Source organism: Pan troglodytes, chromosome 19 (genome assembly GCF_028858775.2).
Source record: "Pan troglodytes isolate AG18354 chromosome 19, NHGRI_mPanTro3-v2.0_pri, whole genome shotgun sequence".
Lineage (NCBI taxonomy): Eukaryota > Metazoa > Chordata > Mammalia > Primates > Hominidae > Pan > Pan troglodytes.
Genome location: NC_072417.2, coordinates 48,111,964 through 48,137,666, shown reverse-complemented (window position 1 = coordinate 48,137,666; position 25,703 = coordinate 48,111,964).

Genomic DNA, 25,703 nt, shown 5'->3' with positions numbered 1-25,703 from the left:
CTAGGGCTAGGCCAGCCTAGGGCCATGCTAGGGCTAGGCCAGGCCAGGGCCAGTCTATGGCTATGCCAGGCTAGGGCTAGGCCAGGCTAGGGCTAGGGCCAGGCTAGGGCAAGGGCCATGCTAGGGCCAGGCTAGGGCTACGGCCAGGCTAGGGCTAAGGCCAGGCTAGCGCTAGGGTCAGGCTAGGGCCTGGCTAGGGCTAGGGACAGTCTAGGGCCAGGCTAGCGCTAGGGCCAGGCTAGGGCAGGCTAGGGTTTCGGCCAGGCTAGGGCCAGACTAGTTTTAGGGCCCGGCTAGGGCCAGACTAGGGCTAGGTCCAGGCTAGGGCCAGGCTAGGGCTAGGGCCAGGCTAGGGCCAGGCTAGGGCTAGGGCCAGGCTATGGCTAGGGCCAGGCTATGTCTAGGCCAGGCTAGGGCTAGGGCCAGGCTAGGTCTAGGCCAGGCTAGGGCTAGGGCCAGTCTAGGTCTAGGCTAGGGCTACCCCAGGCTAGGTCTAGGCTAGGGCTATCCGGCTAGGTCTAGGCTAGGGCTATGCCAGGCTAGGTCTAGGCTAGGGCTAGGCCAGGCTAGGTCTAGGCTAGGGCTAGGCCAGGCTAGGGCTAGGCTAGGGCTAGGCCACGCTAGGGCTAGGCTAGGGCCAGGACAGGCTAAGGCTAGGCCAGTCTATGGCTAGGCTAGGGCTAGGCCACGCTAGGGCTAGGCTAGGGCTAGGCCAGGCTAGGGCTAGGCCAGTCTAGGGCTAGGGACAGTCTAGGGCTAGGGCCAGGGTAGGGCAAGAGCCAGTCTAGGGCTAGGGCCAGGCTAGGGCTAGTGCCAGGCTACTGCTAGGCCAGGCTAGGGCTAGACCCATGCTAGGGCCAGGCTAGTTCTAGGGCCGGGCTAGGGCCAGGCTAGGGCTATCGCCAGGCTAGGGCTAGGGTGAGGCTAGGGCCAGGCTAGGGCTAGGGCCAGGCTAGGACTAGGGCCACGCTAGGGCCAGGCTAGGGCTAGGGCCAGGCTAGGGCCACGCTAGGGCCACGCTAGGGCTAGGGCCAGTCTAGGGCCAGTCTAGGGCCAGGCTAGGGCTAGGGCCAGGCTAGGGCTAGGGCCACACTAGGGCCAGGCTAGGGCCAGGCTAGGGCTACGGCCAGGCTAGTCCTAGGGCCAGGCTAGGGCTAGGGCCAGGCTAGGGCTAGGCCAGGCTAGGACGAGGGCCAAGCTAGGGCTAGGCCAGGCTAAGTCTAGGGTCAGGCTAGGGCTAGGCTCGGGCTAGGCCAGGCTAGGGCTGGGCTAGGGCCATGCCGGCTAGGTCTAGGCTAGGGCTAGGCCAGACTAGGTCTAGGCTAGTGCTAGGCCAGGCTAGGGCTAGGCTAGGGCTAGGCAAGGCTAGGGCTAGGCTAGGGCTAACTAGGCTAGGGCTAGGCTAGGGCTAGGCCAGGATAGGGCTAGGCTAGGGCTAGGCCAGGCTAGGACTAGGCTAGGGCTAGGCCAGTCTAGGGCTAGGCCAGGCTAGGGCTAGTGCCAGGCTAGCGCTAGGGCCAGACTACGGCCAGGCTAGGGCTAGGGCCAGGCTAGGGCCAGGCTAGGACTAGGGCCAGGCTAGGGCCAGGCTAGGGCTAGGGCCAGGCTAGGGCCAGGCTAGGGCTAGGGCCAGGCTAGGGCTAGGCTACGGCTAGGCCAGGCTAGGGCCAGGGTATGCCTATGCCAGGCTAAGGTTAGGTCGAGGCTAGGGCTAGGGCTAGGCTAGGGTAGGCCAGTTTAGGGCTAGAGCCAGGCTAGGGCTAGGGCCAGGCTAGGGCCAGGCTACGGCTAGAGACAGGCTAGGGCCAGGCTAGCGCTAGGGACAAGCTAGGGCCAGGCTAGGGTTCGGGCCAGCCTAGGGCAAGGCTAGTGTTAGGGCCACGCTAGGGCCAGACTAAGGCTAGGTCCAGGCTAGGGCAAGGCTAGGGCTAGGGCCAGGCTAGGGCTAGGCCAGGTAAGGGCTTGGGCCAGTCTAAGTCTACATCCAGGGTAAGGTAAGGGCCAGTCTAGGGCTAGGGCCAGGATAGGGCTACTGCCAGGCTAGTGCTAGGCCAGGCTAGGGATAGAGCCAGGCTAGGGTAGGCCAGTTTAGAGCTAGGGCCCTGCTAGGGCTAGGGTCAGGATAGAGCGAGGCTAGGGCTAGGGCCAGGCTAGGGCCAGTCTAGGGCTAGGGGCAGGCTAGGGCCAGGCTAGGGCTAGGGCCAGGCTGGGGCTTGTGCCAGGTTAGGGCCAGGCTAGGGCTAGGGCCAGGCTAGGGTTACGGCCAGGCTAGCGCTAGGCCAGGTTAGGGCTAGTGCCAGGCTAGGGTTACGGCCAGGCTAGGGCTAGGCCAGGTTACGGCTAGGGCCAGGCTAGGGCTAGGGCCAGGGTAGGGCAAGGGTCAGTCTAGGGCTAGGGCCTGGCTAGCGCTAGTGCCAGGCTGGTACTAGGCCAGGCTAGGGCTAGAGCCAGGCTAGGGTAGGCCAGTATAGGGCTAGGGCCCTGCTAGGGCTAGGCTCAGGCTAGGGCCAGGCAAGGGCTAGGGCCAGGCTAGGGCCAGGCTAGGGCTCGGGCCAGGCTAGGGCCAGGCTAGGGCTAGGGCCAGGCTAGGGCCAGGCTTGGGCTAGGTCCAGGATAGGTCCAGGCTAGGACTAGGGCCAGGCTAGGGCCAGGCTAGGGCTAGGGCCAGGCTAGGGCCAGGCTTGGGCTAGGGCCAGGCTGGGGCTTGTGCCAGGTTAGGGCCAGGCTAGGACTAGGGCCTGGCTAGGGCCAGGCTAGGGCTAGGGCCAGGCTAGGGCCAGGCTTGGGCTAGGGCCAGGCTGGGGCTTTTGCCAGGTTAGGGCCAGGCTAGGGCTAGGGCCAGGCTAGGGCTAGGCCAGGTTAGGGCTAGGGCCAGGCTAGGGCTAGGGCCAGGGTATTGCAAGGGCCAGTCTAGGGCTACGGCCTGTCTAGGGCTTGGTCCAGGCTAGGACTAGGGCAGGCTAGGGCTAGGTCCAGGCTAGCGCTAGTGCAGGCTAGGGCTAGGTCCAGGCTAGGGCTAGGGCAGGCAAGGGCTAGGTACCGGCTAGGGCTAGGGCAGGCTAGGGCTAGGGCCAGGGAAGGGCTTGGGCAGGCTAGGGCTAGGGCCAGGCTAGTGCTATGGCCAGGCTAGGGCCAGGCTAGGGCTATGCTAGGGCTAGGCCAGGCTAGGGCTAGGCTAGAGCTAGGCCAGGCTAGGGCCAGGTTATGCCTATGCCAGGCTAGGGCTAGGTCCATGCTAGGGCTAGGCCACGCTAGGGCTAGGTCCAGACTATAGCTAGGGCAGGCTAGGGCTCAGTCCTGGCTAGGGCTAGGGCCGGCTGGGGCTCGGGCCAGGCTAGGGCTGGGGCAGGCTGGGGATCGGGCTAGGCTAGGGCTAGGGCAGGCTGGGGCTCGGGCCAGGCTTGGGCTCGCGCCAGGCTGGCGGTAGGGCGTGCTAGGGCTCTGGCCTGGCTAGGGCTAGGGCAGGCTGGGGCTCGGGCCAGGCTAGGGCTAGGGCAGGCTTGGGCTCGGGCCTGGCTAGGGCTAGGGCAGGCTGGGGCTTGGGCCAGGCTAGGGCTGGGGCAGGCTGGGGCTCAGTCCAGGCTAGGGCTGGGGCAGGCTGGGGCTCGGGCCAGGCTAGGGCTTGGCCAGGCTGGGGCTATGTCCAGGCAAGTGCTGGGCCAGGCTGGGGCTAGGCCAGGCTAGGGCTAGGGCCAGGCTAGGGCTAGGCTAGGCTAGGGCTATGCCAGGCTAGTGCTAGGGCCAGGCTAGGGCTAGGCCAGGCTAGGGCTAGGGCCAGGCTAGGGCTAGGTCCAGGCTAGGGCTAGGGCAGACTAGGTCTATGTCCAGGCTAGGGCTAGGGCAGGCTAGGGCTAGGGCCGGCTAGGGCTAGGTCCAGGCTTGGGCTAGGGCATGCTGGGGCTAGGGTCAAGCTAGGACTAGGGCAGGCTGGGGCTCGGTCCAGGCAATGGCTAGGCCAGTCTGGGGCTCGGGCCAGGCTAGCGCTTGGCCAGGCTTGGGCTGGGGCCAGGCTAGTGCTAGGCCAGGCTGGGGCTAGGGCCAGGCTAGGGCTAGGCCAGGCTAAGGCTAAGTCCAGGCTATGGCTAGGCCTGGCTAGGGCTATGCTAGGGCTAGGCCAGCCTAGGGCCATGCTAGGGCTAGGCCAGGCCAAGGCCAGTCTATGGCTATGCCAGGCTAGGGCTAGGCCAGGCTAGGGCTAGGGCCAGGCTAGGGCAAGGGCCATGCTAGGGCCAGGCTAGGGCTACGGCCAGGCTAGGGCTAAGGCCAGGCTAGCGCTAGGGTCAGGCTAGGGCCTGGCTAGGGCTAGGGACAGTCTAGGGCCAGGCTAGCGCTAGGGCCAGGCTAGGGCAGGCTAGGGTTTCGGCCAGGCTAGGGCCAGGCTAGTTTTAGGGCCCGGCTAGGGCCAGACTAGGGCTAGGTCCAGGCTAGGGCCAGGCTAGGGCTAGGGCCAGGCTAGGGCCAGGCTAGGGCTAGGGCCAGGCTATGGCTAGGGCCAGGCTATGTCTAGGCCAGGCTAGGGCTAGGGCCAGGCTAGGTCTAGGCCAGGCTAGGGCTAGGGCCAGTCTAGGTCTAGGCTAGGGCTACCCCAGGCTAGGTCTAGGCTAGGGCTATCCGGCTAGGTCTAGGCTAGGGCTATGCCAGGCTAGGTCTAGGCTAGGGCTAGGCCAGGCTAGGTCTAGGCTAGGGCTAGGCCAGGCTAGGGCTAGGCTAGGGCTAGGCCAGTCTAGGTCTAGGCTAGGGCTAGGCCACGCTAGGGCTAGGCTAGGGCCAGGCCAGGCTAAGGCTAGGCCAGTCTATGGCTAGGCTAGGGCTAGGCCACGCTAGGGCTAGGCTAGGGCTAGGCCAGGCTAGGGCTAGGCCAGTCTAGGGCTAGGGACAGTCTAGGGCTAGGGCCAGGGTAGGGCAAGAGCCAGTCTAGGGCTAGGGCCAGGCTAGGGCTAGTGCCAGGCTACTGCTAGGCCAGGCTAGGGCTAGACCCATGCTAGGGCCAGGCTAGTTCTAGGGCCAGGCTAGGGCCAGGCTAGGGCTATCGCCAGGCTAGGGCTAGGGTGAGGCTAGGGCCAGGCTAGGGCTAGGGCCAGGCTAGGACTAGGGCCACGCTAGGGCCAGGCTAGGGCTAGGGCCAGGCTAGGGCCACGCTAGGGCCACGCTAGGGCTAGGGCCAGTCTAGGGCCAGTCTAGGGCCAGGCTAGGGCTAGGGCCAGGCTAGGGCTACGGCCAGGCTAGGGCTAAGGCCAGGCTAGCGCTAGGGTCAGGCTAGGGCCTGGCTAGGGCTAGGGACAGTCTAGGGCCAGGCTAGCGCTAGGGCCAGGCTAGGGCAGGCTAGGGTTTCGGCCAGGCTAGGGCCAGGCTAGTTTTAGGGCCCGGCTAGGGCCAGACTAGGGCTAGGTCCAGGCTAGGGCCAGGCTAGGGCTAGGGCCAGGCTAGGGCCAGGCTAGGGCTAGGGCCAGGCTATGGCTAGGGCCAGGCTATGTCTAGGCCAGGCTAGGGCTAGGGCCAGGCTAGGTCTAGGCCAGGCTAGGGCTAGGGCCAGTCTAGGTCTAGGCTAGGGCTACCCCAGGCTAGGTCTAGGCTAGGGCTATCCGGCTAGGTCTAGGCTAGGGCTATGCCAGGCTAGGTCTAGGCTAGGGCTAGGCCAGGCTAGGTCTAGGCTAGGGCTAGGCCAGGCTAGGGCTAGGCTAGGGCTAGGCCAGTCTAGGTCTAGGCTAGGGCTAGGCCACGCTAGGGCTAGGCTAGGGCCAGGCCAGGCTAAGGCTAGGCCAGTCTATGGCTAGGCTAGGGCTAGGCCACGCTAGGGCTAGGCTAGGGCTAGGCCAGGCTAGGGCTAGGCCAGTCTAGGGCTAGGGACAGTCTAGGGCTAGGGCCAGGGTAGGGCAAGAGCCAGTCTAGGGCTAGGGCCAGGCTAGGGCTAGTGCCAGGCTACTGCTAGGCCAGGCTAGGGCTAGACCCATGCTAGGGCCAGGCTAGTTCTAGGGCCGGGCTAGGGCCAGGCTAGGGCTATCGCCAGGCTAGGGCTAGGGTGAGGCTAGGGCCAGGCTAGGGCTAGGGCCAGGCTAGGACTAGGGCCACGCTAGGGCCAGGCTAGGGCTAGGGCCAGGCTAGGGCCACGCTAGGGCCACGCTAGGGCTAGGGCCAGTCTAGGGCCAGTCTAGGGCCAGGCTAGGGCTAGGGCCAGGCTAGGGCCAGGCTAGGGCCAGGCTAGGGCTAGGGCCACGCTAGGGCCAGGCTAGGGCCAGGCTAGGGCTACGGCCAGGCTAGTCCTAGGGCCAGGCTAGGGCTAGGGCCAGGCTAGGGCTAGGCCAGGCTAGGACGAGGGCCAAGCTAGGGCTAGGCCAGGCTAAGTCTAGGGTCAGGCTAGGGCTAGGCTCGGGCTAGGCCAGGCTAGGGCTGGGCTAGGGCCATGCCGGCTAGGTCTAGGCTAGGGCTAGGCCAGACTAGGTCTAGGCTAGTGCTAGGCCAGGCTAGGGCTAGGCTAGGGCTAGGCAAGGCTAGGGCTAGGCTAGGGCTAAATAGGCTAGGGCTAGGCTAGGGCTAGGCCAGGATAGGGCTAGGCTAGGGCTAGGCCAGGCTAGGACTAGGCTAGGGCTAGGCCAGTCTAGGGCTAGGCCAGGCTAGGGCTAGTGCCAGGCTAGCGCTAGGGCCAGACTACGGCCAGGCTAGGGCTAGGGCCAGGCTAGGGCCAGGCTAGGACTAGGGCCAGGCTAGGGCCAGGCTAGGGCTAGGGCCAGGCTAGGGCCAGGCTAGGGCTAGGGCCAGGCTACGGCTAGGCTAGGGCTAGGCCAGGCTAGGGCCAGGGTATGCCTATGCCAGGCTAAGGTTAGGTCGAGGCTAGGGCTAGGGCTAGGCTAGGGTAGGCCAGTTTAGGGCTAGAGCCAGGCTAGGGCTAGGGCCAGGCTAGGGCCAGGCTACGGCTAGAGACAGGCTAGGGCCAGGCTAGCGCTAGGGACAAGCTAGGGCCAGGCTAGGTTTTGGGCCAGCCTAGGGCAAGGCTAATGTTAGGGCCACGCTAGGGCCAGACTAAGGCTAGGTCCAGGCTAGGACAAGGCTAGGGCTAGGGCCAGGCTAGGGCTAGGGCCAGGCTAGGGCTAGGCCAGGTAAGGGCTTGGGCCAGTCTAAGTCTACATCCAGGGTAAGGTAAGGGCCAGTCTAGGGCTAGGGCCAGGATAGGGCTACTGCCAGGCTAGTGCTAGGCCAGGCTAGGGATAGAGCCAGGCTAGGGTAGGCCAGTTTAGAGCTAGGGCCCTGCTAGGGCTAGGGTCAGGATAGAGCGAGGCTAGGGCTAGGGCCAGGCTAGGGCCAGTCTAGGGCTAGGGGCAGGCTAGGGCCAGGCTAGGGCTAGGGCCAGGCTGGGGCTTGTGCCAGGTTAGGGCCAGGCTAGGGCTAGGGCCAGGCTAGGGTTACGGCCAGGCTAGGGCTAGGCCAGGTTAGGGCTAGGGCCAGGCTAGGGCTAGGGCCAGGGTAGGGCAAGGGTCAGTCTAGGGCTAGGGCCTGGCTAGCGCTAGTGCCAGGCTGGTACTAGGCCACGCTAGGGCTAGAGCCAGGCTAGGGTAGGCCAGTTTAGGGCTAGGGCCCTGCTAGGGCTAGGGTCAGGCTAGGGCCACGCTAGGGCTAGGGCCAGGCTAGGGCCAGGCTAGGGCTAGGGTCAGGCTAGGGCCAGGCTTGGGCTAGGGCCAGGCTAGGGCCAGGCTAGGGCTAGGGCCAGGCTAGGGCCAGGCGAGGGCTAGGGCCAGGCTAGGGCCAGGCTTGGGCTAGGGCCAGGCTGGGGCTTGTGCCAGGTTAGGGCCAGGCTAGGGCTAGGGCCAGGCTAGGGCTAGGCCAGGTTAGGGCTAGGGCCAGGCTAGGGCTAGGGCCAGGGTATTGCAAGGGCCAGTCTAGGGCTAGGGCCTGTCTAGGGCTTGGTCCAGGCTAGGACTAGGGCAGGCTAGGGCTAGGTCCAGGCTAGCGCTAGTGCAGGCTAGGGCTAGGTCCAGGCTAGGGCTAGGGCAGGCAAGGGCTAGGTACCGGCTAGGGCTAGGGCAGGCTAGGGCTAGGGCCAGGGAATGGCTTAGGCAGGCTAGGGCTAGGGCCAGGCTGGTGCTATGGCCAGGCTAGGGCCAGGCTAGGGCTATGCTAGGGCTAGGCCAGGCTAGGGCTAGGCTAGAGCTAGGCCAGGCTAGGGCCAGGTTATTCCTATGCCAGGCTAGGGCTAGGTCAATGCTAGGGCTAGGCCACGCTAGGGCTAGGTCCAGACTATAGCTAGGGCAGGCTAGGGCTCAGTCCTGGCTAGGGCTAGGGCCGGCTGGGGCTCGGGCCAGGCTAGGGCTGGGGCAGGCTGGGGATCGGGCTAGGCTAGGGCTAGGGCAGGCTGGGGCTCGGGCCAGGCTTGGGCTCGCGCCAGGCTGGCGGTAGGGCGTGCTAGGGCTCTGGCCTGGCTAGGGCTAGGGCAGGCTGGGGCTCGGGCCAGGCTAGGGCTAGGGCAGGCTTGGGCTCGGGCCTGGCTAGGGCTAGGGCAGGCTGGGGCTCGGGCCAGGCTAGGGCTGGGGCAGGCTGGGGCTCAGTCCAGGCTAGGGCTGGGGCAGGCTGGGGCTCGGGGCAGGCTGGGGCTATGTCCAGGCTAGGGCTTGGCCAGGCTGGGGCTATGTCCAGGCAAGTGCTGGGCCAGGCTGGGGCTAGGCCAGGCTAGGGCTACGGCAAGGCTAGGGCTAGGCTAGGCTAGGGCTATGCCAGGCTAGTGCTAGGGCCAGGCTAGGGCTAGGCCAGGCTAGGGCTAGGGCCAGGCTAGGGCTAGGTCCAGGCTAGGGCTAGGGCAGACTAGGTCTATGTCCAGGCTAGGGCTAGGGCAGGCTAGGGCTAGGGCCGGCTAGGGCTAGGTCCAGGCTTGGGCTAGGGCACGCTGGGGCTAGGGTCAAGCTAGGACTAGGGCAGGCTGGGGCTCGGTCCAGGCTATGGCTAGGCCAGTCTGGGGCTCGGGCCAGGCTAGCGCTTGGCCAGGCTTGGGCTGGGGCCAGGCTAGTGCTAGGCCAGGCTGGGGCTAGGGCCAGGCTAGGGCTAGGCCAGGCTAAGGCTAAGTCCAGGCTATGGCTAGGCCTGGCTAGGGCTATGCTAGGGCTAGGCCAGCCTAGGGCCATGCTAGGGCTAGGCCAGGCCAGGGCCAGTCTATGGCTATGCCAGGCTAGGGCTAGGCCAGGCTAGGGCTAGGGCCAGGCTAGGGCAAGGGCCATGCTAGGGCCAGGCTAGGGCTACGGCCAGGCTAGGGCTAAGGCCAGGCTAGCGCTAGGGTCAGGCTAGGGCCTGGCTAGGGCTAGGGACAGTCTAGGGCCAGGCTAGCGCTAGGGCCAGGCTAGGGCAGGCTAGGGTTTCGGCCAGGCTAGGGCCAGGCTAGTTTTAGGGCCCGGCTAGGGCCAGACTAGGGCTAGGTCCAGGCTAGGGCCAGGCTAGGGCTAGGGCCAGGCTAGGGCCAGGCTAGGGCTAGGGCCAGGCTATGGCTAGGGCCAGGCTATGTCTAGGCCAGGCTAGGGCTAGGGCCAGGCTAGGTCTAGGCCAGGCTAGGGCTAGGGCCAGTCTAGGTCTAGGCTAGGGCTACCCCAGGCTAGGTCTAGGCTAGGGCTATCCGGCTAGGTCTAGGCTAGGGCTATGCCAGGCTAGGTCTAGGCTAGGGCTAGGCCAGGCTAGGTCTAGGCTAGGGCTAGGCCAGGCTAGGGCTAGGCTAGGGCTAGGCCAGTCTAGGTCTAGGCTAGGGCTAGGCCACGCTAGGGCTAGGCTAGGGCCAGGCCAGGCTAAGGCTAGGCCAGTCTATGGCTAGGCTAGGGCTAGGCCACGCTAGGGCTAGGCTAGGGCTAGGCCAGGCTAGGGCTAGGCCAGTCTAGGGCTAGGGACAGTCTAGGGCTAGGGCCAGGGTAGGGCAAGAGCCAGTCTAGGGCTAGGGCCAGGCTAGGGCTAGTGCCAGGCTACTGCTAGGCCAGGCTAGGGCTAGACCCATGCTAGGGCCAGGATAGTCCTAGGGCCGGGCTAGGGCCAGGCTAGGGCTATCGCCAGGCTAGGGCTAGGGTGAGGCTAGGGCCAGGCTAGGGCTAGGGCCAGGCTAGGACTAGGGCCAGGCTAGGACTAGGGCCACGCTAGGGCCAGGCTAGGGCTAGGGCCAGGCTAGGGCCACGCTAGGGCCACGCTAGGGCTAGGGCCAGTCTAGGGCCAGGCTAGGGCTAGGGCCAGGCTAGGGCCAGGCTAGGGCCAGGCTAGGGCTAGGGCCATGCTAGGGCCAGGCTAGGGCCAGGCTAGGGCTACGGCCAGGCTAGTCCTAGGGCCAGGCTAGGGCTAGGGCCAGGCTAGGGCTAGGCCAGGCTAGGACGAGGGCCAAGCTAGGGCTAGGCCAGGCTAAGTCTAGGGTCAGGCTAGGGCTAGGCTCGGGCTAGGCCAGGCTAGGGCTGGGCTAGGGCCATGCCGGCTAGGTCTAGGCTAGGGCTAGGCCAGACTAGGTCTAGGCTAGTGCTAGGCCAGGCTAGGGCTAGGCTAGGGTTAGGCAAGGCTAGGGCTAGGCTAGGGCTAACTAGGCTAGGGCTAGGCCAGGCTAGGACTAGGCTAGGGCTAGGCCAGTCTAGGGCTAGGCCAGGCTAGGGCTAGTGCCAGGCTAGCGCTAGGGCCAGACTACGGCCAGGCTAGGGCTAGGGCCAGGCTAGGGCCAGGCTAGGACTAGGGCCAGGCTAGGGCCAGGCTAGGGCTAGGGCCAGGCTAGGGCCAGGCTAGGGCTAGGGCCAGGCTAGGGCTAGGCTAGGGCTAGGCCAGGCTAGGGCCAGGGTATGCCTATGCCAGGCTAAGGTTAGGTCGAGACTAGGGCTAGGGCTAGGCTAGGGTAGGCCAGTTTAGGGCTAGAGCCAGGCTAGGGCTAGGGCCAGGCTAGGGCCAGGCTACGGCTAGAGACAGGCTAGGGCCAGGCTAGCGCTAGGGACAAGCTAGGGCCAGGCTAGGGTTCGGGCCAGCCTAGGGCAAGGCTAGTGTTAGGGCCACGCTAGGGCCAGACTAAGGCTAGGTCCAGGCTAGGACAAGGCTAGGGCTAGGGCCAGGCTAGGGCTAGGGCCAGGCTAGGGCTAGGCCAGGTAAGGGCTTGGGCCAGTCTAAGTCTACATCCAGGGTAAGGTAAGGGCCAGTCTAGGGCTAGGGCCAGGATAGGGCTACTGCCAGGCTAGTGCTAGGCCAGGCTCGGGATAGAGCCAGGCTAGGGAAGGCCAGTTTAGAGCTAGGGCCCTGCTAGGGCTAGGGTCACGATAGAGCGAGGCTAGGGCTAGGGCCAGGCTAGGGCCAGTCTAGGGCTAGGGGCAGGCTAGGGCCAGGCTAGGGCTAGGTCCAGGCTGGGGCTTGTGCCAGGATAGGGCCAGGCTAGGGCTAGGGCCAGGCTAGGGTTACGGCCAGGCTAGCGCTAGGCCAGGTTAGGGCTAGTGCCAGGCTAGGGTTACGGCCAGGCTAGGGCTAGGACAGGTTAGGGCTAGGGCCAGGCTAGGGCTAGGGACAGGGTAGGGCAAGGGTCAGTCTAGGGCTAGGGCCTGGCTAGCGCTAGTGCCAGGCTGGTACTAGGACAGGCTAGGGCTAGAGCCAGGCTAGGGTAGGCCAGTTTAGGGCTAGGGCGCTGCTAGGGCTAGGGTCAGGCTAGGGCCAGGCTAGGGCTAGGGCCAGGCTAGGGCCAGGCTAGGGCTCGGGCCAGACTAGGGCCAGGCTAGGGCTAGGGCCAGGCTAGGGCCAGGCTTGGGCTAGGGCCAGGCTAGGGCCAGGCTAGGGCTAGGGCCAGGCTAGGGCCAGGCTAGGGCTAGGGCCAGGCTAGGGCCAGGCTTGGGCTAGGGCCAGGCTGGGGCTTGTGCCAGGTTAGGGCCAGGCTAGGGCTAGGGCCAGGCTAGGGCTAGGCCAGGTTAGGGCTAGGGCCAGGCTAGGGCTAGGGCCAGGGTATTGCAAGGGCCAGTCTAGGGCTAGGGCCTGTCTAGGGCTTGGTCCAGGCTAGGACTAGGGCAGGCTAGGGCTAGGTCCAGGCTAGTGCTAGTGCAGGCTAGGGCTAGGTCCAGGCTAGGGCTAGGGCAGGCAAGGGCTAGGTACCGGCTAGGGCTAGGGCAGGCTAGGGCTAGGGCCAGGGAAGGGCTTGGGCAGGCTAGGGCTAGGGCCAGGTTAGTGCTATGGCCAGGCTAGGGCCAGGCTAGGGCTATGCTAGGGCTAGGCCAGGCTAGGGCTAGGCTAGGGCTAGGCCAGGCTAGGGCCAGGTTATGCCTATGCCAGGCTAGGGCTAGGTCCATGCTAGGGCTAGGCCACGCTAGGGCTAGGTCCAGACTATAGCTAGGGCAGGCTAGGGCTCAGTCCTGGCTAGGGCTAGGGCCGGCTGGGGCTCGGGCCAGGCTAGGGCTGGGGCAGGCTGGGGATCGGGCTAGGCTAGGGCTAGGGCAGGCTGGGGCTCGGGCCAGGCTTGGGCTCGCGCCAGGCTGGCGGTAGGGCGTGCTAGGGCTCTGGCCTGGCTAGGGCTAGGGCAGGCTGGGGCTCGGGCCAGGCTAGGGCTAGGGCAGGCTTGGGCTCGTGCCTGGCTAGGGCTAGGGCAGGCTGGGGCTCGGGCCAGGCTAGGGCTGGGGCAGGCTGGGGCTCAGTCCAGGCTAGGGCTGGGGCAGGCTGGGGCTCGGGCCAGGCTAGGGCTTGGCCAGGCTGGGGCTATGTCCAGGCAAGTGCTGGGCCAGGCTGGGGCTAGGCCAGGCTAGGGCTAGGGCCAGGCTAGGGCTAGGCTAGGCTAGGGCTATGCCAGGCTAGTGCTAGGGCCAGGCTAGGGCTAGGCCAGGCTAGGGCTAGGGCCAGGCTAGGGCTAGGTCCAGGCTAGGGCTAGGGCAGACTAGGTCTATGTCCAGGCTAGGGCTAGGGCAGGCTAGGGCTAGGGCCGGCTAGGGCTAGGTCCAGGCTTGGACTAGGGCACGCTGGGGCTAGGGTCAAGCTAGGACTAGGGCAGGCTGGGGCTCGGTCCAGGCTATGGCTAGGCCAGTCTGGGGCTCGGGCCAGGCTAGCGCTTGGCCAGGCTTGGGCTGGGGCCAGGCTAGTGCTAGGCCAGGCTGGGGCTAGGGCCAGGCTAGGGCTAGGCCAGGCTAAGGCTAAGTCCAGGCTAGGGCTAGGCCTGGCTAGGGCTATGCTAGGGCTAGGCCAGCCTAGGGCCATGCTAGGGCTAGGCCAGGCTAGGGCCAGTCTATGGCTATGCCAGGCTAGGGCTAGGCCAGGCTAGGGCTAGGGCCAGGCTAGGGCAAGGGCCATGCTAGGGCCAGGCTAGGGCTACGGCCAGGCTAGGGCTAAGGCCAGGCTAGCGCTAGGGTCAGGCTAGGGCCTGGCTAGGGCTAGGGACAGTCTAGGGCCAGGCTAGCGCTAGGGCCAGGCTAGGGCAGGCTAGGGTTTCGGCCAGGCTAGGGCCAGGCTAGTTTTAGGGCCCGGCTACGGCCAGACTAGGGCTAGGTCCAGGCTAGGGCCAGGCTAGGGCTAGGGCCAGGCTAGGGCCAGGCTAGGGCTAGGGCCAGGCTATGGCTAGGGCCAGGCTATGTCTAGGCCAGGCTAGGGCTAGGGCCAGGCTAGGTCTAGGCCAGGCTAGGGCTAGGGCCAGTCTAGGTCTAGGCTAGGGCTACCCCAGGCTAGGTCTAGGCTAGGGCTATCCGGCTAGGTCTAGGCTAGGGCTATGCCAGGCTAGGTCTAGGCTAGGGCTAGGCCAGGCTAGGTCTAGGCTACGGCTAGGCCAGGCTAGGGCTAGGCTAGGGCTAGGCCAGTCTAGGTCTAGGCTAGGGCTAGGCCACGCTAGGGCTAGGCTAGGGCCAGGCCAGGCTAAGGCTAGGCCAGTCTATGGCTAGGCTAGGGCTAGGCCACGCTAGGGCTAGGATAGGGCTAGGCCAGGCTAGGGCTAGGCCAGTCTAGGGCTAGGGACAGTCTAGGGCTAGGGCCAGGGTAGGGCAAGAGCCAGTCTAGGGCTAGGGCCAGGCTAGGGCTAGTGCCAGGCTACTGCTAGGCCAGGCTAGGGCTAGACCCATGCTAGGGCCAGGCTAGTTCTAGGGCCGGGCTAGGGCCAGGCTAGGGCTATCGCCAGGCTAGGGCTAGGGTGAGGCTAGGGCCAGGCTAGGGCTAGGGCCAGGCTAGGACTAGGGCCACGCTAGGGCCAGGCTAGGGCTAGGGCCAGGCTAGGGCCACGCTAGGGCCACGCTAGGGCTAGGGCCAGTCTAGGGCCAGGCTAGGGCTAGGGCCAGGCTAGGGCCAGGCTAGGGCCAGGCTAGGGCTAGGGCCATGCTAGGGCCAGGCTAGGGCCAGGCTAGGGCTACGGCCAGGCTAGTCCTAGGGCCAGGCTAGGGCTAGGGCCAGGCTAGGGCTAGGCCAGGCTAGGACGAGGGCCAAGCTAGGGCTAGGCCAGGCTAAGTCTAGGGTCAGGCTAGGGCTAGGCTCGGGCTAGGCCAGGCTAGGGCTGGGCTAGGGCCATGCCGGCTAGGTCTAGGCTAGGGCTAGGCCAGACTAGGTCTAGGCTAGTGCTAGGCCAGGCTAGGGCTAGGCTAGGGCTAGGCAAGGCTAGGGCTAGGCTAGGGCTAACTAGGCTAGGGCTAGGCTAGGGCTAGGCCAGGATAGGGCTAGGCTAGGGCTAGGCCAGGCTAGGACTAGGCTAGGGCTAGGCCAGTCTAGGGCTAGGCCAGGCTAGGGCTAGTGCCAGGCTAGCGCTAGGGCCAGACTACGGCCAGGCTAGGGCTAGGGCCAGGCTAGGGCCAGGCTAGGACTAGGGCCAGGCTAGGGCCAGGCTAGGGCTAGGGCCAGGCTAGGGCCAGGCTAGGGCTAGGGCCAGGCTAGGGCTAGGCTAGGGCTAGGCCAGGCTAGGGCCAGGGTATGCCTATGCCAGGCTAAGGTTAGGTCGAGGCTAGGGCTAGGGATAGGCTAGGGTAGGCCAGTTTAGGGCTAGAGCCAGGCTAGGGCTAGGGCCAGGCTAGGGCCAGGCTACAGCTAGAGACAGGCTAGGGCCAGGCTAGCGCTAGGGACAAGCTAGGGCCAGGCTAGGGTTCGGGCCAGCCTAGGGCAAGGCTAGTGTTAGGGCCACGCTAGGGCCAGACTAAGGCTAGGTCCAGGCTAGGACAAGGCTAGGGCTAGGGCCAGGCTAGGGCTAGGCCAGGCTAGGGCTAGGCCAGGTAAGGGCTTGGGCCAGTGTAAGTCTACATCCAGGGTAAGGTAAGGGCCAGTCTAGGGCTAGGGCCAGGATAGGGCTACTGCCAGGCTAGTGCTAGGCCAGGCTCGGGATAGAGCCAGGCTAGGGTAGGCCAGTTTAGAGCTAGGGCCCTGCTAGGGCTAGGGTCAGGATAGAGCGAGGCTAGGGCTAGGGCCAGGCTAGGGCCAGTCTAGGGCTAGGGGCAGGCTAGGGCCAGGCTAGGGCTAGGGCCAGGCTGGGGCTTGTGCCAGGATATGGCCAGGCTAGGGCTAGGGCCAGGCTAGGGTTACGGCCAGGCTAGCGCTAGGCCAGGTTAGGGCTAGTGCCAGGCTAGGGTTACGGCCAGGCTAGGGCTAGGACAGGTTAGGGCTAGGGCCAGGCTAGGGCTAGGGCCAGGGTAGGGCAAGGGTCAGTCTAGGGCTAGGGCCTGGCTAGCGCTAGTGCCAGGCTGGTACTAGGCCAGGCTAGGGCTAGAGCCAGGCTAGGGTAGGCCAGTTTAGGGCTAGGGCCCTGCTAGGGCTAGGGTCAGACTAGGGCCAGGCTAGGGCTAGGGCCAGGCTAGGGCCAGGCTAGGGCTAGGGCCAGGCTAGGGCCAGGCTAGGGCTAGGGCCAGGCTAGGGCCAGGCTTGGGCTAGGGCCAGGCTGGGGCTTGTGCCAGGTTAGGGCCAGGCTAGGGCTAGGGCCAGGCTAGGGCTAGGCCAGGTTAGGGCTAGGGCCAGGCTAGGGCTAGGGCCAGGGTATTGCAAGGGCCAGTCTAGGGCTAGGGCCTGTCTAGGGCTTGGTCCAGGCTAGGACTAGGGCAGGCTAGGGCTAGGTCCAGGCTAGCGCTAGTGCAGGCTAGGGCTAGGTCCAGGCTAGGGCTAGGGCAGGCAAGGGCTAGGTACCGGCTAGGGCTAGGGCAGGCTAGGGCTAGGGCCAGGGAAGGGCTTGGGCAGGCTAGGGCTAGGGCCAGGCTAGTGCTATGGCCAGGCTAGGGCCAGGCTAGGGCTATGCTAGGGCTAGGCCAGGCTAGGGCTAGGCTAGAGCTAGGCCAGGCTAGGGCCAGGTTATGCCTATGCCAGGCTAGGGCTAGGTCCATGCTAGGGCTAGGCCACGCTAGGGCTAGGTCCAGACTATAGCTAGGGCAGGCTAGGGCTCAGTCCTGGCTAGGGCTAGGGCCGGCTGGGGCTCGGGCCAGGCTAGGGCTGGGGCAGGCTTGGGCTCGGGCCTGGCTAGGGCTAGGGCAGGCTGGGGCTCGGGCCAGGCTAGGGCTGGGGCAGGCTGGGGCTCAGTCCAGGCTAGGGCTGGGGCAGGCTGGGGCTCGGGCCAGGCTAGGGCTTGGCCAGGCTGGGGCTATGTCCAGGCAAGTGCTGGGCCAGGCTGGGGCTAGGCCAGGCTAGGGCTACGGCAAGGCTAGGGCTAGGCTAGGCTAGGGCTATGCCAGGCTAGTGCTAGGGCCAGGCTAGGGCTAGGCCAGGCTAGGGCTAGGGCCAGGCTAGGGCTAGGTCCAGGCTAGGGCTAGGGCAGACTAGGTCTATGTCCAGGCTAGGGCTAGGGCAGGCTAGGGCTAGGGCCGGCTAGGGCTAGGTCCAGGCTTGGGCTAGGGCACGCTGGGGCTAGGGTCAAGCTAGGACTAGGGCAGGCTGGGGCTCGGTCCAGGCTATGGCTAGGCCAGTCTGGGGCTCGGGCCAGGCTAGCGCTTGGCCAGGCTTGGGCTGGGGCCAGGCTAGTGCTAGGCCAGGCTGGGGCTAGGGCCAGGCTAGGGCTAGGCCAGGCTAAGGCTAAGTCCAGGCTATGGCTAGGCCTGGCTAGGGCTATGCTAGGGCTAGGCCAGCCTAGGGCCATGCTAGGGCTAGGCCAGGCCAGGGCCAGTCTATGGCTATGCCAGGCTAGGGCTAGGCCAGGCTAGGGCTAGGGCCAGGCTAGGGCAAGGGCCATGCTAGGGCCAGGCTAGGGCTACGGCCAGGCTAGGGCTAAGGCCAGGCTAGCGCTAGGGTCAGGCTAGGGCCTGGCTAGGGCTAGGGACAGTCTAGGGCCAGGCTAGCGCTAGGGCCAGGCTAGGGCAGGCTAGGGTTTCGGCCAGGCTAGGGCCAGGCTAGTTTTAGGGCCCGGCTAGGGCCAGACTAGGGCTAGGTCCAGGCTAGGGCCAGGCTAGGGCTAGGGCCAGGCTAGGGCCAGGCTAGGGCTAGGGCCAGGCTATGGCTAGGGCCAGGCTATGTCTAGGCCAGGCTAGGGCTAGGGCCAGGCTAGGTCTAGGCCAGGCTAGGGCTAGGGCCAGTCTAGGTCTAGGCTAGGGCTACCCCAGGCTAGGTCTAGGCTAGGGCTATCCGGCTAGGTCTAGGCTAGGGCTATGCCAGGCTAGGTCTAGGCTAGGGCTAGGCCAGGCTAGGTCTAGGCTAGGGCTAGGCCAGGCTAGGGCTAGGCTAGGGCTAGGCCAGTCTAGGTCTAGGCTAGGGCTAGGCCACGCTAGGGCTAGGCTAGGGCCAGGACAGGCTAAGGCTAGGCCAGTCTATGGCTAGGCTAGGGCTAGGCCACGCTAGGGCTAGGCTAGGGCTAGGCCAGGCTAGGGCTAGGCCAGTCTAGGGCTAGGGACAGTCTAGGGCTAGGGCCAGGGTAGGGCAAGAGCCAGTCTAGGGCTAGGGCCAGGCTAGGGCTAGTGCCAGGCTACTGCTAGGCCAGGCTAGGGCTAGACCCATGCTAGGGCCAGGCTAGTTCTAGGGCCGGGCTAGGGCCAGGCTAGGGCTATCGCCAGGCTAGGGCTAGGGTGAGGCTAGGGCCAGGCTAGGGCTAGGGCCAGGCTAGGACTAGGGCCAGGCTAGGACTAGGGCCACGCTAGGGCCAGGCTAGGGCTAGGGCCAGTCTAGGGCCACGCTAGGGCCACGCTAGGGCTAGGGCCAGTCTAGGGCCAGGCTAGGGCTAGGGCCAGGCTAGGGCCAGGCTAGGGCCAGGCTAGGGCTAGGGCCATGCTAGGGCCAGGCTAGGGCCAGGCTAGGGCTACGGCCAGGCTAGTCCTAGGGCCAGGCTAGGGCTAGGGCCAGGCTAGGGCTAGGCCAGGCTAGGACGAGGGCCAAGCTAGGGCTAGGCCAGGCTAAGTCTAGGGTCAGGCTAGGGCTAGGCTCGGGCTAGGCCAGGCTAGGGCTGGGCTAGGGCCATGCCGGCTAGGTCTAGGCTAGGGCTAGGCCAGACTAGGTCTAGGCTAGTGCTAGGCCAGGCTAGGGCTAGGCTAGGGCTAGGCAAGGCTAGGGCTAGGCTAGGGCTAACTAGGCTAGGGCTAGGCTAGGGCTAGGCCAGGATAGGGCTAGGCTAGGGCTAGGCCAGGCTAGGACTAGGCTAGGGCTAGGCCAGTCTAGGGCTAGGCCAGGCTAGGGCTAGTGCCAGGCTAGCGCTAGGGCCAGACTACGGCCAGGCTAGGGCTAGGGCCAGGCTAGGGCCAGGCTAGGACTAGGGCCAGGCTAGGGCCAGGCTAGGGCTAGGGCCAGGCTAGGGCCAGGCTAGGGCTAGGGCCAGGCTACGGCTAGGCTAGGGCTAGGCCAGGCTAGGGCCAGGGTATGCCTATGCCAGGCTAAGGTTAGGTCGAGACTAGGGCTAGGGATAGGCTAGGGTAGGCCAGTTTAGGGCTAGAGCCAGGCTAGGGCTAGGGCCAGGCTAGGGCCAGGCTACGGCTAGAGACAGGCTAGGGCCAGGCTAGCGCTAGGGACAAGCTAGGGCCAGGCTAGGGTTCGGGACAGCCTAGGGCAAGGCTAGTGTTAGGGCCACGCTAGGGCCAGACTAAGGCTAGGTCCAGGCTAGGACAAGGCTAGGGCTAGGGCCAGGCTAGGGCTAGGGCCAGGCTAGGGCTAGGCCAGGTAAGGGCTTGGGCCAGTCTAAGTCTACATCCAGGGTAAGGTAAGGGCCAGTCTAGGGCTAGGGCCAGGATAGGGCTACTGCCAGGCTAGTGCTAGGCCAGGCTCGGGATAGAGCCAGGCTAGGGTAGGCCAGTTTAGAGCTAGGGCCCTGCTAGGGCTAGGGTCAGGATAGAGCGAGGCTAGGGCTAGGGCCAGGCTAGGGCCAGTCTAGGGCTAGGGGCAGGCTAGGGCCAGGCTAGGGCTAGGGCCAGGCTGGGGCTTGTGCCAGGATAGGGCCAGGCTAGGGCGAGGGCCAGGCTAGGGTTACGGCCAGGCTAGCGCTAGGCCAGGTTAGGGCTAGTGCCAGGCTAGGGTTACGGCCAGGCTAGGGCTAGGACAGGTTAGGGCTAGGGCCAGGCTAGGGCTAGGGCCAGGGTAGGGCAAGGGTCAGTCTAGGGCTAGGGCCTGGCTAGCGCTAGTGCCAGGCTGGTACTAGGCCAGGCTAGGGCTAGAGCCAGGCTAGGGTAGGCCAGTTTAGGGCTAGGGCCCTGCTAGGGCTAGGGTCAGACTAGGGCCAGGCTAGGGCTAGGGCCAGGCTAGGGCCAGGCTAGGGCTCGGGCCAGGCTAGGGCCAGGCTAGGGCTATGGCCAGGCTAGGGCCAGGCTTGGGCTAGGGCCAGGCTAGGGCCAGGCTAGGGCTAGGGCCAGGCTAGGGCTAGGGCCAGGCTAGGGCTAGGCCAGGTTAGGGCTAGGGCCAGGCTAGGGCTAGGGCCAGGGTATTGCAAGGGCCAGTCTAGGGCTAGGGCCTGTCTAGGGCTTGGTCCAGGCTAGGACTAGGGCAGGCTAGGGCTAGGTCCAGGCTAGCGCTAGTGCAGGTTAGGGCTAGGTCCAGGCTAGGGCTAGGGCAGGCAAGGGCTAGGTACCGGCTAGGGCTAGGGCAGGCTAGGGCTAGGGCCAGGGAAGGGCTTGGGCAGGCTAGGGCTAGGGCCAGGCTAGTGCTATGGCCAGGCTAGGGCCAGGCTAGGGCTATGCTAGGGCTAGGCCAGGCTAGGGCTAGGCTAGAGCTAGGCCAGGCTAGGGCCAGGTTATGCCTATGCCAGGCTAGGGCTAGGTCCATGCTAGGGCTAGGCCACGCTAGGGCTAGGTCCAGACTATAGCTAGGGCAGGCTAGGGCTCAGTCCTGGCTAGGGCTAGGGCCGGCTGGGGCTCGGGCCAGGCTAGGGCTGGGGCAGGCTTGGGCTCGGGCCTGGCTAGGGCTAGGGCAGGCTGGGGCTCGGGCCAGGCTAGGGCTGGGGCAGGCTGGGGCTCAGTCCAGGCTAGGGCTGGGGCAGGCTGGGGCTCGGGCCAGGCTAGGGCTTGGCCAGGCTGGGGCTATGTCCAGGCAAGTGCTGGGCCAGGCTGGGGCTAGGCCAGGCTAGGGCTACGGCAAGGCTAGGGCTAGGCTAGGCTAGGGCTATGCCAGGCTAGTGCTAGGGCCAGGCTAGGGCTAGGCCAGGCTAGGGCTAGGGCCAGGCTAGGGCTAGGTCCAGGCTAGGGCTAGGGCAGACTAGGTCTATGTCCAGGCTAGGGCTAGGGCAGGCTAGGGCTAGGGCCGGCTAGGGCTAGGTCCAGGCTTGGGCTAGGGCACGCTGGGGCTAGGGTCAAGCTAGGACTAGGGCAGGCTGGGGCTCGGTCCAGGCTATGGCTAGGCCAGTCTGGGGCTCGGGCCAGGCTAGCGCTTGGCCAGGCTTGGGCTGGGGCCAGGCTAGTGCTAGGCCAGGCTGGGGCTAGGGCCAGGCTAGGGCTAGGCCAGGCTAAGGCTAAGTCCAGGCTATGGCTAGGCCTGGCTAGGGCTATGCTAGGGCTAGGCCAGCCTAGGGCCATGCTAGGGCTAGGCCAGGCCAGGGCCAGTCTATGGCTATGCCAGGCTAGGGCTAGGCCAGGCTAGGGCTAGGGCCAGGCTAGGGCAAGGGCCATGCTAGGGCCAGGCTAGGGCTACGGCCAGGCTAGGGCTAAGGCCAGGCTAGCGCTAGGGTCAGGCTAGGGCCTGGCTAGGGCTAGGGACAGTCTAGGGCCAGGCTAGCGCTAGGGCCAGGCTAGGGCAGGCTAGGGTTTCGGCCAGGCTAGGGCCAGGCTAGTTTTAGGGCCCGGCTAGGGCCAGACTAGGGCTAGGTCCAGGCTAGGGCCAGGCTAGGGCTAGGGCCAGGCTAGGGCCAGGCTAGGGCTAGGGCCAGGCTATGGCTAGGGCCAGGCTATGTCTAGGCCAGGCTAGGGCTAGGGCCAGGCTAGGTCTAGGCCAGGCTAGGGCTAGGGCCAGTCTAGGTCTAGGCTAGGGCTACCCCAGGCTAGGTCTAGGCTAGGGCTATCCGGCTAGGTCTAGGCTAGGGCTATGCCAGGCTAGGTCTAGGCTAGGGCTAGGCCAGGCTAGGTCTAGGCTAGGGCTAGGCCAGGCTAGGGCTAGGCTAGGGCTAGGCCAGTCTAGGTCTAGGCTAGGGCTAGGCCACGCTAGGGCTAGGCTAGGGCCAGGACAGGCTAAGGCTAGGCCAGTCTATGGCTAGGCTAGGGCTAGGCCACGCTAGGGCTAGGCTAGGGCTAGGCCAGGCTAGGGCTAGGCCAGTCTAGGGCTAGGGACAGTCTAGGGCTAGGGCCAGGGTAGGGCAAGAGCCAGTCTAGGGCTAGGGCCAGGCTAGGGCTAGTGCCAGGCTACTGCTAGGCCAGGCTAGGGCTAGACCCATGCTAGGGCCAGGCTAGTTCTAGGGCCGGGCTAGGGCCAGGCTAGGGCTATCGCCAGGCTAGGGCTAGGGTGAGGCTAGGGCCAGGCTAGGGCTAGGGCCAGGCTAGGACTAGGGCCAGGCTAGGACTAGGGCCACGCTAGGGCCAGGCTAGGGCTAGGGCCAGTCTAGGGCCACGCTAGGGCCACGCTAGGGCTAGGGCCAGTCTAGGGCCAGGCTAGGGCTAGGGCCAGGCTAGGGCCAGGCTAGGGCCAGGCTAGGGCTAGGGCCATGCTAGGGCCAGGCTAGGGCCAGGCTAGGGCTACGGCCAGGCTAGTCCTAGGGCCAGGCTAGGGCTAGGGCCAGGCTAGGGCTAGGCCAGGCTAGGACGAGGGCCAAGCTAGGGCTAGGCCAGGCTAAGTCTAGGGTCAGGCTAGGGCTAGGCTCGGGCTAGGCCAGGCTAGGGCTGGGCTAGGGCCATGCCGGCTAGGTCTAGGCTAGGGCTAGGCCAGACTAGGTCTAGGCTAGTGCTAGGCCAGGCTAGGGCTAGGCTAGGGCTAGGCAAGGCTAGGGCTAGGCTAGGGCTAACTAGGCTAGGGCTAGGCTAGGGCTAGGCCAGGATAGGGCTAGGCTAGGGCTAGGCCAGGCTAGGACTAGGCTAGGGCTAGGCCAGTCTAGGGCTAGGCCAGGCTAGGGCTAGTGCCAGGCTAGCGCTAGGGCCAGACTACGGCCAGGCTAGGGCTAGGGCCAGGCTAGGGCCAGGCTAGGACTAGGGCCAGGCTAGGGCCAGGCTAGGGCTAGGGCCAGGCTAGGGCCAGGCTAGGGCTAGGGCCAGGCTACGGCTAGGCTAGGGCTAGGCCAGGCTAGGGCCAGGGTATGCCTATGCCAGGCTAAGGTTAGGTCGAGACTAGGGCTAGGGATAGGCTAGGGTAGGCCAGTTTAGGGCTAGAGCCAGGCTAGGGCTAGGGCCAGGCTAGGGCCAGGCTACGGCTAGAGACAGGCTAGGGCCAGGCTAGCGCTAGGGACAAGCTAGGGCCAGGCTAGGGTTCGGGACAGCCTAGGGCAAGGCTAGTGTTAGGGCCACGCTAGGGCCAGACTAAGGCTAGGTCCAGGCTAGGACAAGGCTAGGGCTAGGGCCAGGCTAGGGCTAGGGCCAGGCTAGGGCTAGGCCAGGTAAGGGCTTGGGCCAGTCTAAGTCTACATCCAGGGTAAGGTAAGGGCCAGTCTAGGGCTAGGGCCAGGATAGGGCTACTGCCAGGCTAGTGCTAGGCCAGGCTCGGGATAGAGCCAGGCTAGGGTAGGCCAGTTTAGAGCTAGGGCCCTGCTAGGGCTAGGGTCAGGATAGAGCGAGGCTAGGGCTAGGGCCAGGCTAGGGCCAGTCTAGGGCTAGGGGCAGGCTAGGGCCAGGCTAGGGCTAGGGCCAGGCTGGGGCTTGTGCCAGGATAGGGCCAGGCTAGGGCGAGGGCCAGGCTAGGGTTACGGCCAGGCTAGCGCTAGGCCAGGTTAGGGCTAGTGCCAGGCTAGGGTTACGGCCAGGCTAGGGCTAGGACAGGTTAGGGCTAGGGCCAGGCTAGGGCTAGGGCCAGGGTAGGGCAAGGGTCAGTCTAGGGCTAGGGCCTGGCTAGCGCTAGTGCCAGGCTGGTACTAGGCCAGGCTAGGGCTAGAGCCAGGCTAGGGTAGGCCAGTTTAGGGCTAGGGCCCTGCTAGGGCTAGGGTCAGACTAGGGCCAGGCTAGGGCTAGGGCCAGGCTAGGGCCAGGCTAGGGCTCGGGCCAGGCTAGGGCCAGGCTAGGGCTAGGGCCAGGCTAGGGCCAGGCTTGGGCTAGGGCCAGGCTAGGGCCAGGCTAGGGCTAGGGCCAGGCTAGGGCCAGGCTAGGGCTAGGGCCAAGCTAGGGCCAGGCTTGGGCTAGGGCCAGGCTGGGGCTTGTGCCAGGTTAGGGCCAGGCTAGGGCTAGGGCCAGGCTAGGGCTAGGCCAGGTTAGGGCTAGGGCCAGGCTAGGGCTAGGGCCAGGGTATTGCAAGGGCCAGTCTAAGGCTAGGGCCTGTCTAGGGCTTGGTCCAGGCTAGGACTAGGGCAGGCTAGGGCTAGGTCCAGGCTAGCGCTAGTGCAGGCTAGGGCTAGGTCCAGGCTAGGGCTAGGGCAGGCAAGGGCTAGGTACCGGCTAGGGCTAGGGCAGGCTAGGGCTAGGGCCAGGGAAGGGCTTGGGCAGGCTAGGGCTAGGGCCAGGCTAGTGCTATGGCCAGGCTAGGGCCAGGCTAGGGCTATGCTAGGGCTAGGCCAGGCTAGGGCTAGGCTAGAGCTAGGCCAGGCTAGGGCCAGGTTATGCCTATGCCAGGCTAGGGCTAGGTCCATGCTAGGGCTAGGCCACGCTAGGGCTAGGTCCAGACTATAGCTAGGGCAGGCTAGGGCTCAGTCCTGGCTAGGGCTAGGGCCGGCTGGGGCTCAGGCCAGGCTAGGGCTTGGCCAGGCTGGGGCTATGTCCAGGCAAGTGCTGGGCCAGGCTGGGGCTAGGCCAGGCTAGGGCTACGGCAAGGCTAGGGCTAGGCTAGGCTAGGGCTATGCCAGGCTAGTGCTAGGGCCAGGCTAGGGCTAGGCCAGGCTAGGGCTAGGGCCAGGCTAGGGCTAGGTCCAGGCTAGGGCTAGGGCAGACTAGGTCTATGTCCAGGCTAGGGCTAGGGCAGGCTAGGGCTAGGGCCGGCTAGGGCTAGGTCCAGGCTTGGGCTAGGGCACGCTGGGGCTAGGGTCAAGCTAGGACTAGGGCAGGCTGGGGCTCGGTCCAGGCTATGGCTAGGCCAGTCTGGGGCTCGGGCCAGGCTAGCGCTTGGCCAGGCTTGGGCTGGGGCCAGGCTAGTGCTAGGCCAGGCTGGGGCTAGGGCCAGGCTAGGGCTAGGCCAGGCTAAGGCTAAGTCCAGGCTATGGCTAGGCCTGGCTAGGGCTATGCTAGGGCTAGGCCAGCCTAGGGCCATGCTAGGGCTAGGCCAGGCCAGGGCCAGTCTATGGCTATGCCAGGCTAGGGCTAGGCCAGGCTAGGGCTAGGGCCAGGCTAGGGCAAGGGCCATGCTAGGGCCAGGCTAGGGCTACGGCCAGGCTAGGGCTAAGGCCAGGCTAGCGCTAGGGTCAGGCTAGGGCCTGGCTAGGGCTAGGGACAGTCTAGGGCCAGGCTAGCGCTAGGGCCAGGCTAGGGCAGGCTAGGGTTTCGGCCAGGCTAGGGCCAGGCTAGTTTTAGGGCCCGGCTAGGGCCAGACTAGGGCTAGGTCCAGGCTAGGGCCAGGCTAGGGCTAGGGCCAGGCTAGGGCCAGGCTAGGGCTAGGGCCAGGCTATGGCTAGGGCCAGGCTATGTCTAGGCCAGGCTAGGGCTAGGGCCAGGCTAGGTCTAGGCCAGGCTAGGGCTAGGGCCAGTCTAGGTCTAGGCTAGGGCTACCCCAGGCTAGGTCTAGGCTAGGGCTATCCGGCTAGGTCTAGGCTAGGGCTATGCCAGGCTAGGTCTAGGCTAGGGCTAGGCCAGGCTAGGTCTAGGCTAGGGCTAGGCCAGGCTAGGGCTAGGCTAGGGCTAGGCCAGTCTAGGTCTAGGCTAGGGCTAGGCCACGCTAGGGCTAGGCTAGGGCCAGGACAGGCTAAGGCTAGGCCAGTCTATGGCTAGGCTAGGGCTAGGCCACGCTAGGGCTAGGCTAGGGCTAGGCCAGGCTAGGGCTAGGCCAGTCTAGGGCTAGGGACAGTCTAGGGCTAGGGCCAGGGTAGGGCAAGAGCCAGTCTAGGGCTAGGGCCAGGCTAGGGCTAGTGCCAGGCTACTGCTAGGCCAGGCTAGGGCTAGACCCATGCTAGGGCCAGGCTAGTTCTAGGGCCGGGCTAGGGCCAGGCTAGGGCTATCGCCAGGCTAGGGCTAGGGTGAGGCTAGGGCCAGGCTAGGGCTAGGGCCAGGCTAGGACTAGGGCCAGGCTAGGACTAGGGCCACGCTAGGGCCAGGCTAGGGCTAGGGCCAGTCTAGGGCCACGCTAGGGCCACGCTAGGGCTAGGGCCAGTCTAGGGCCAGGCTAGGGCTAGGGCCAGGCTAGGGCCAGGCTAGGGCCAG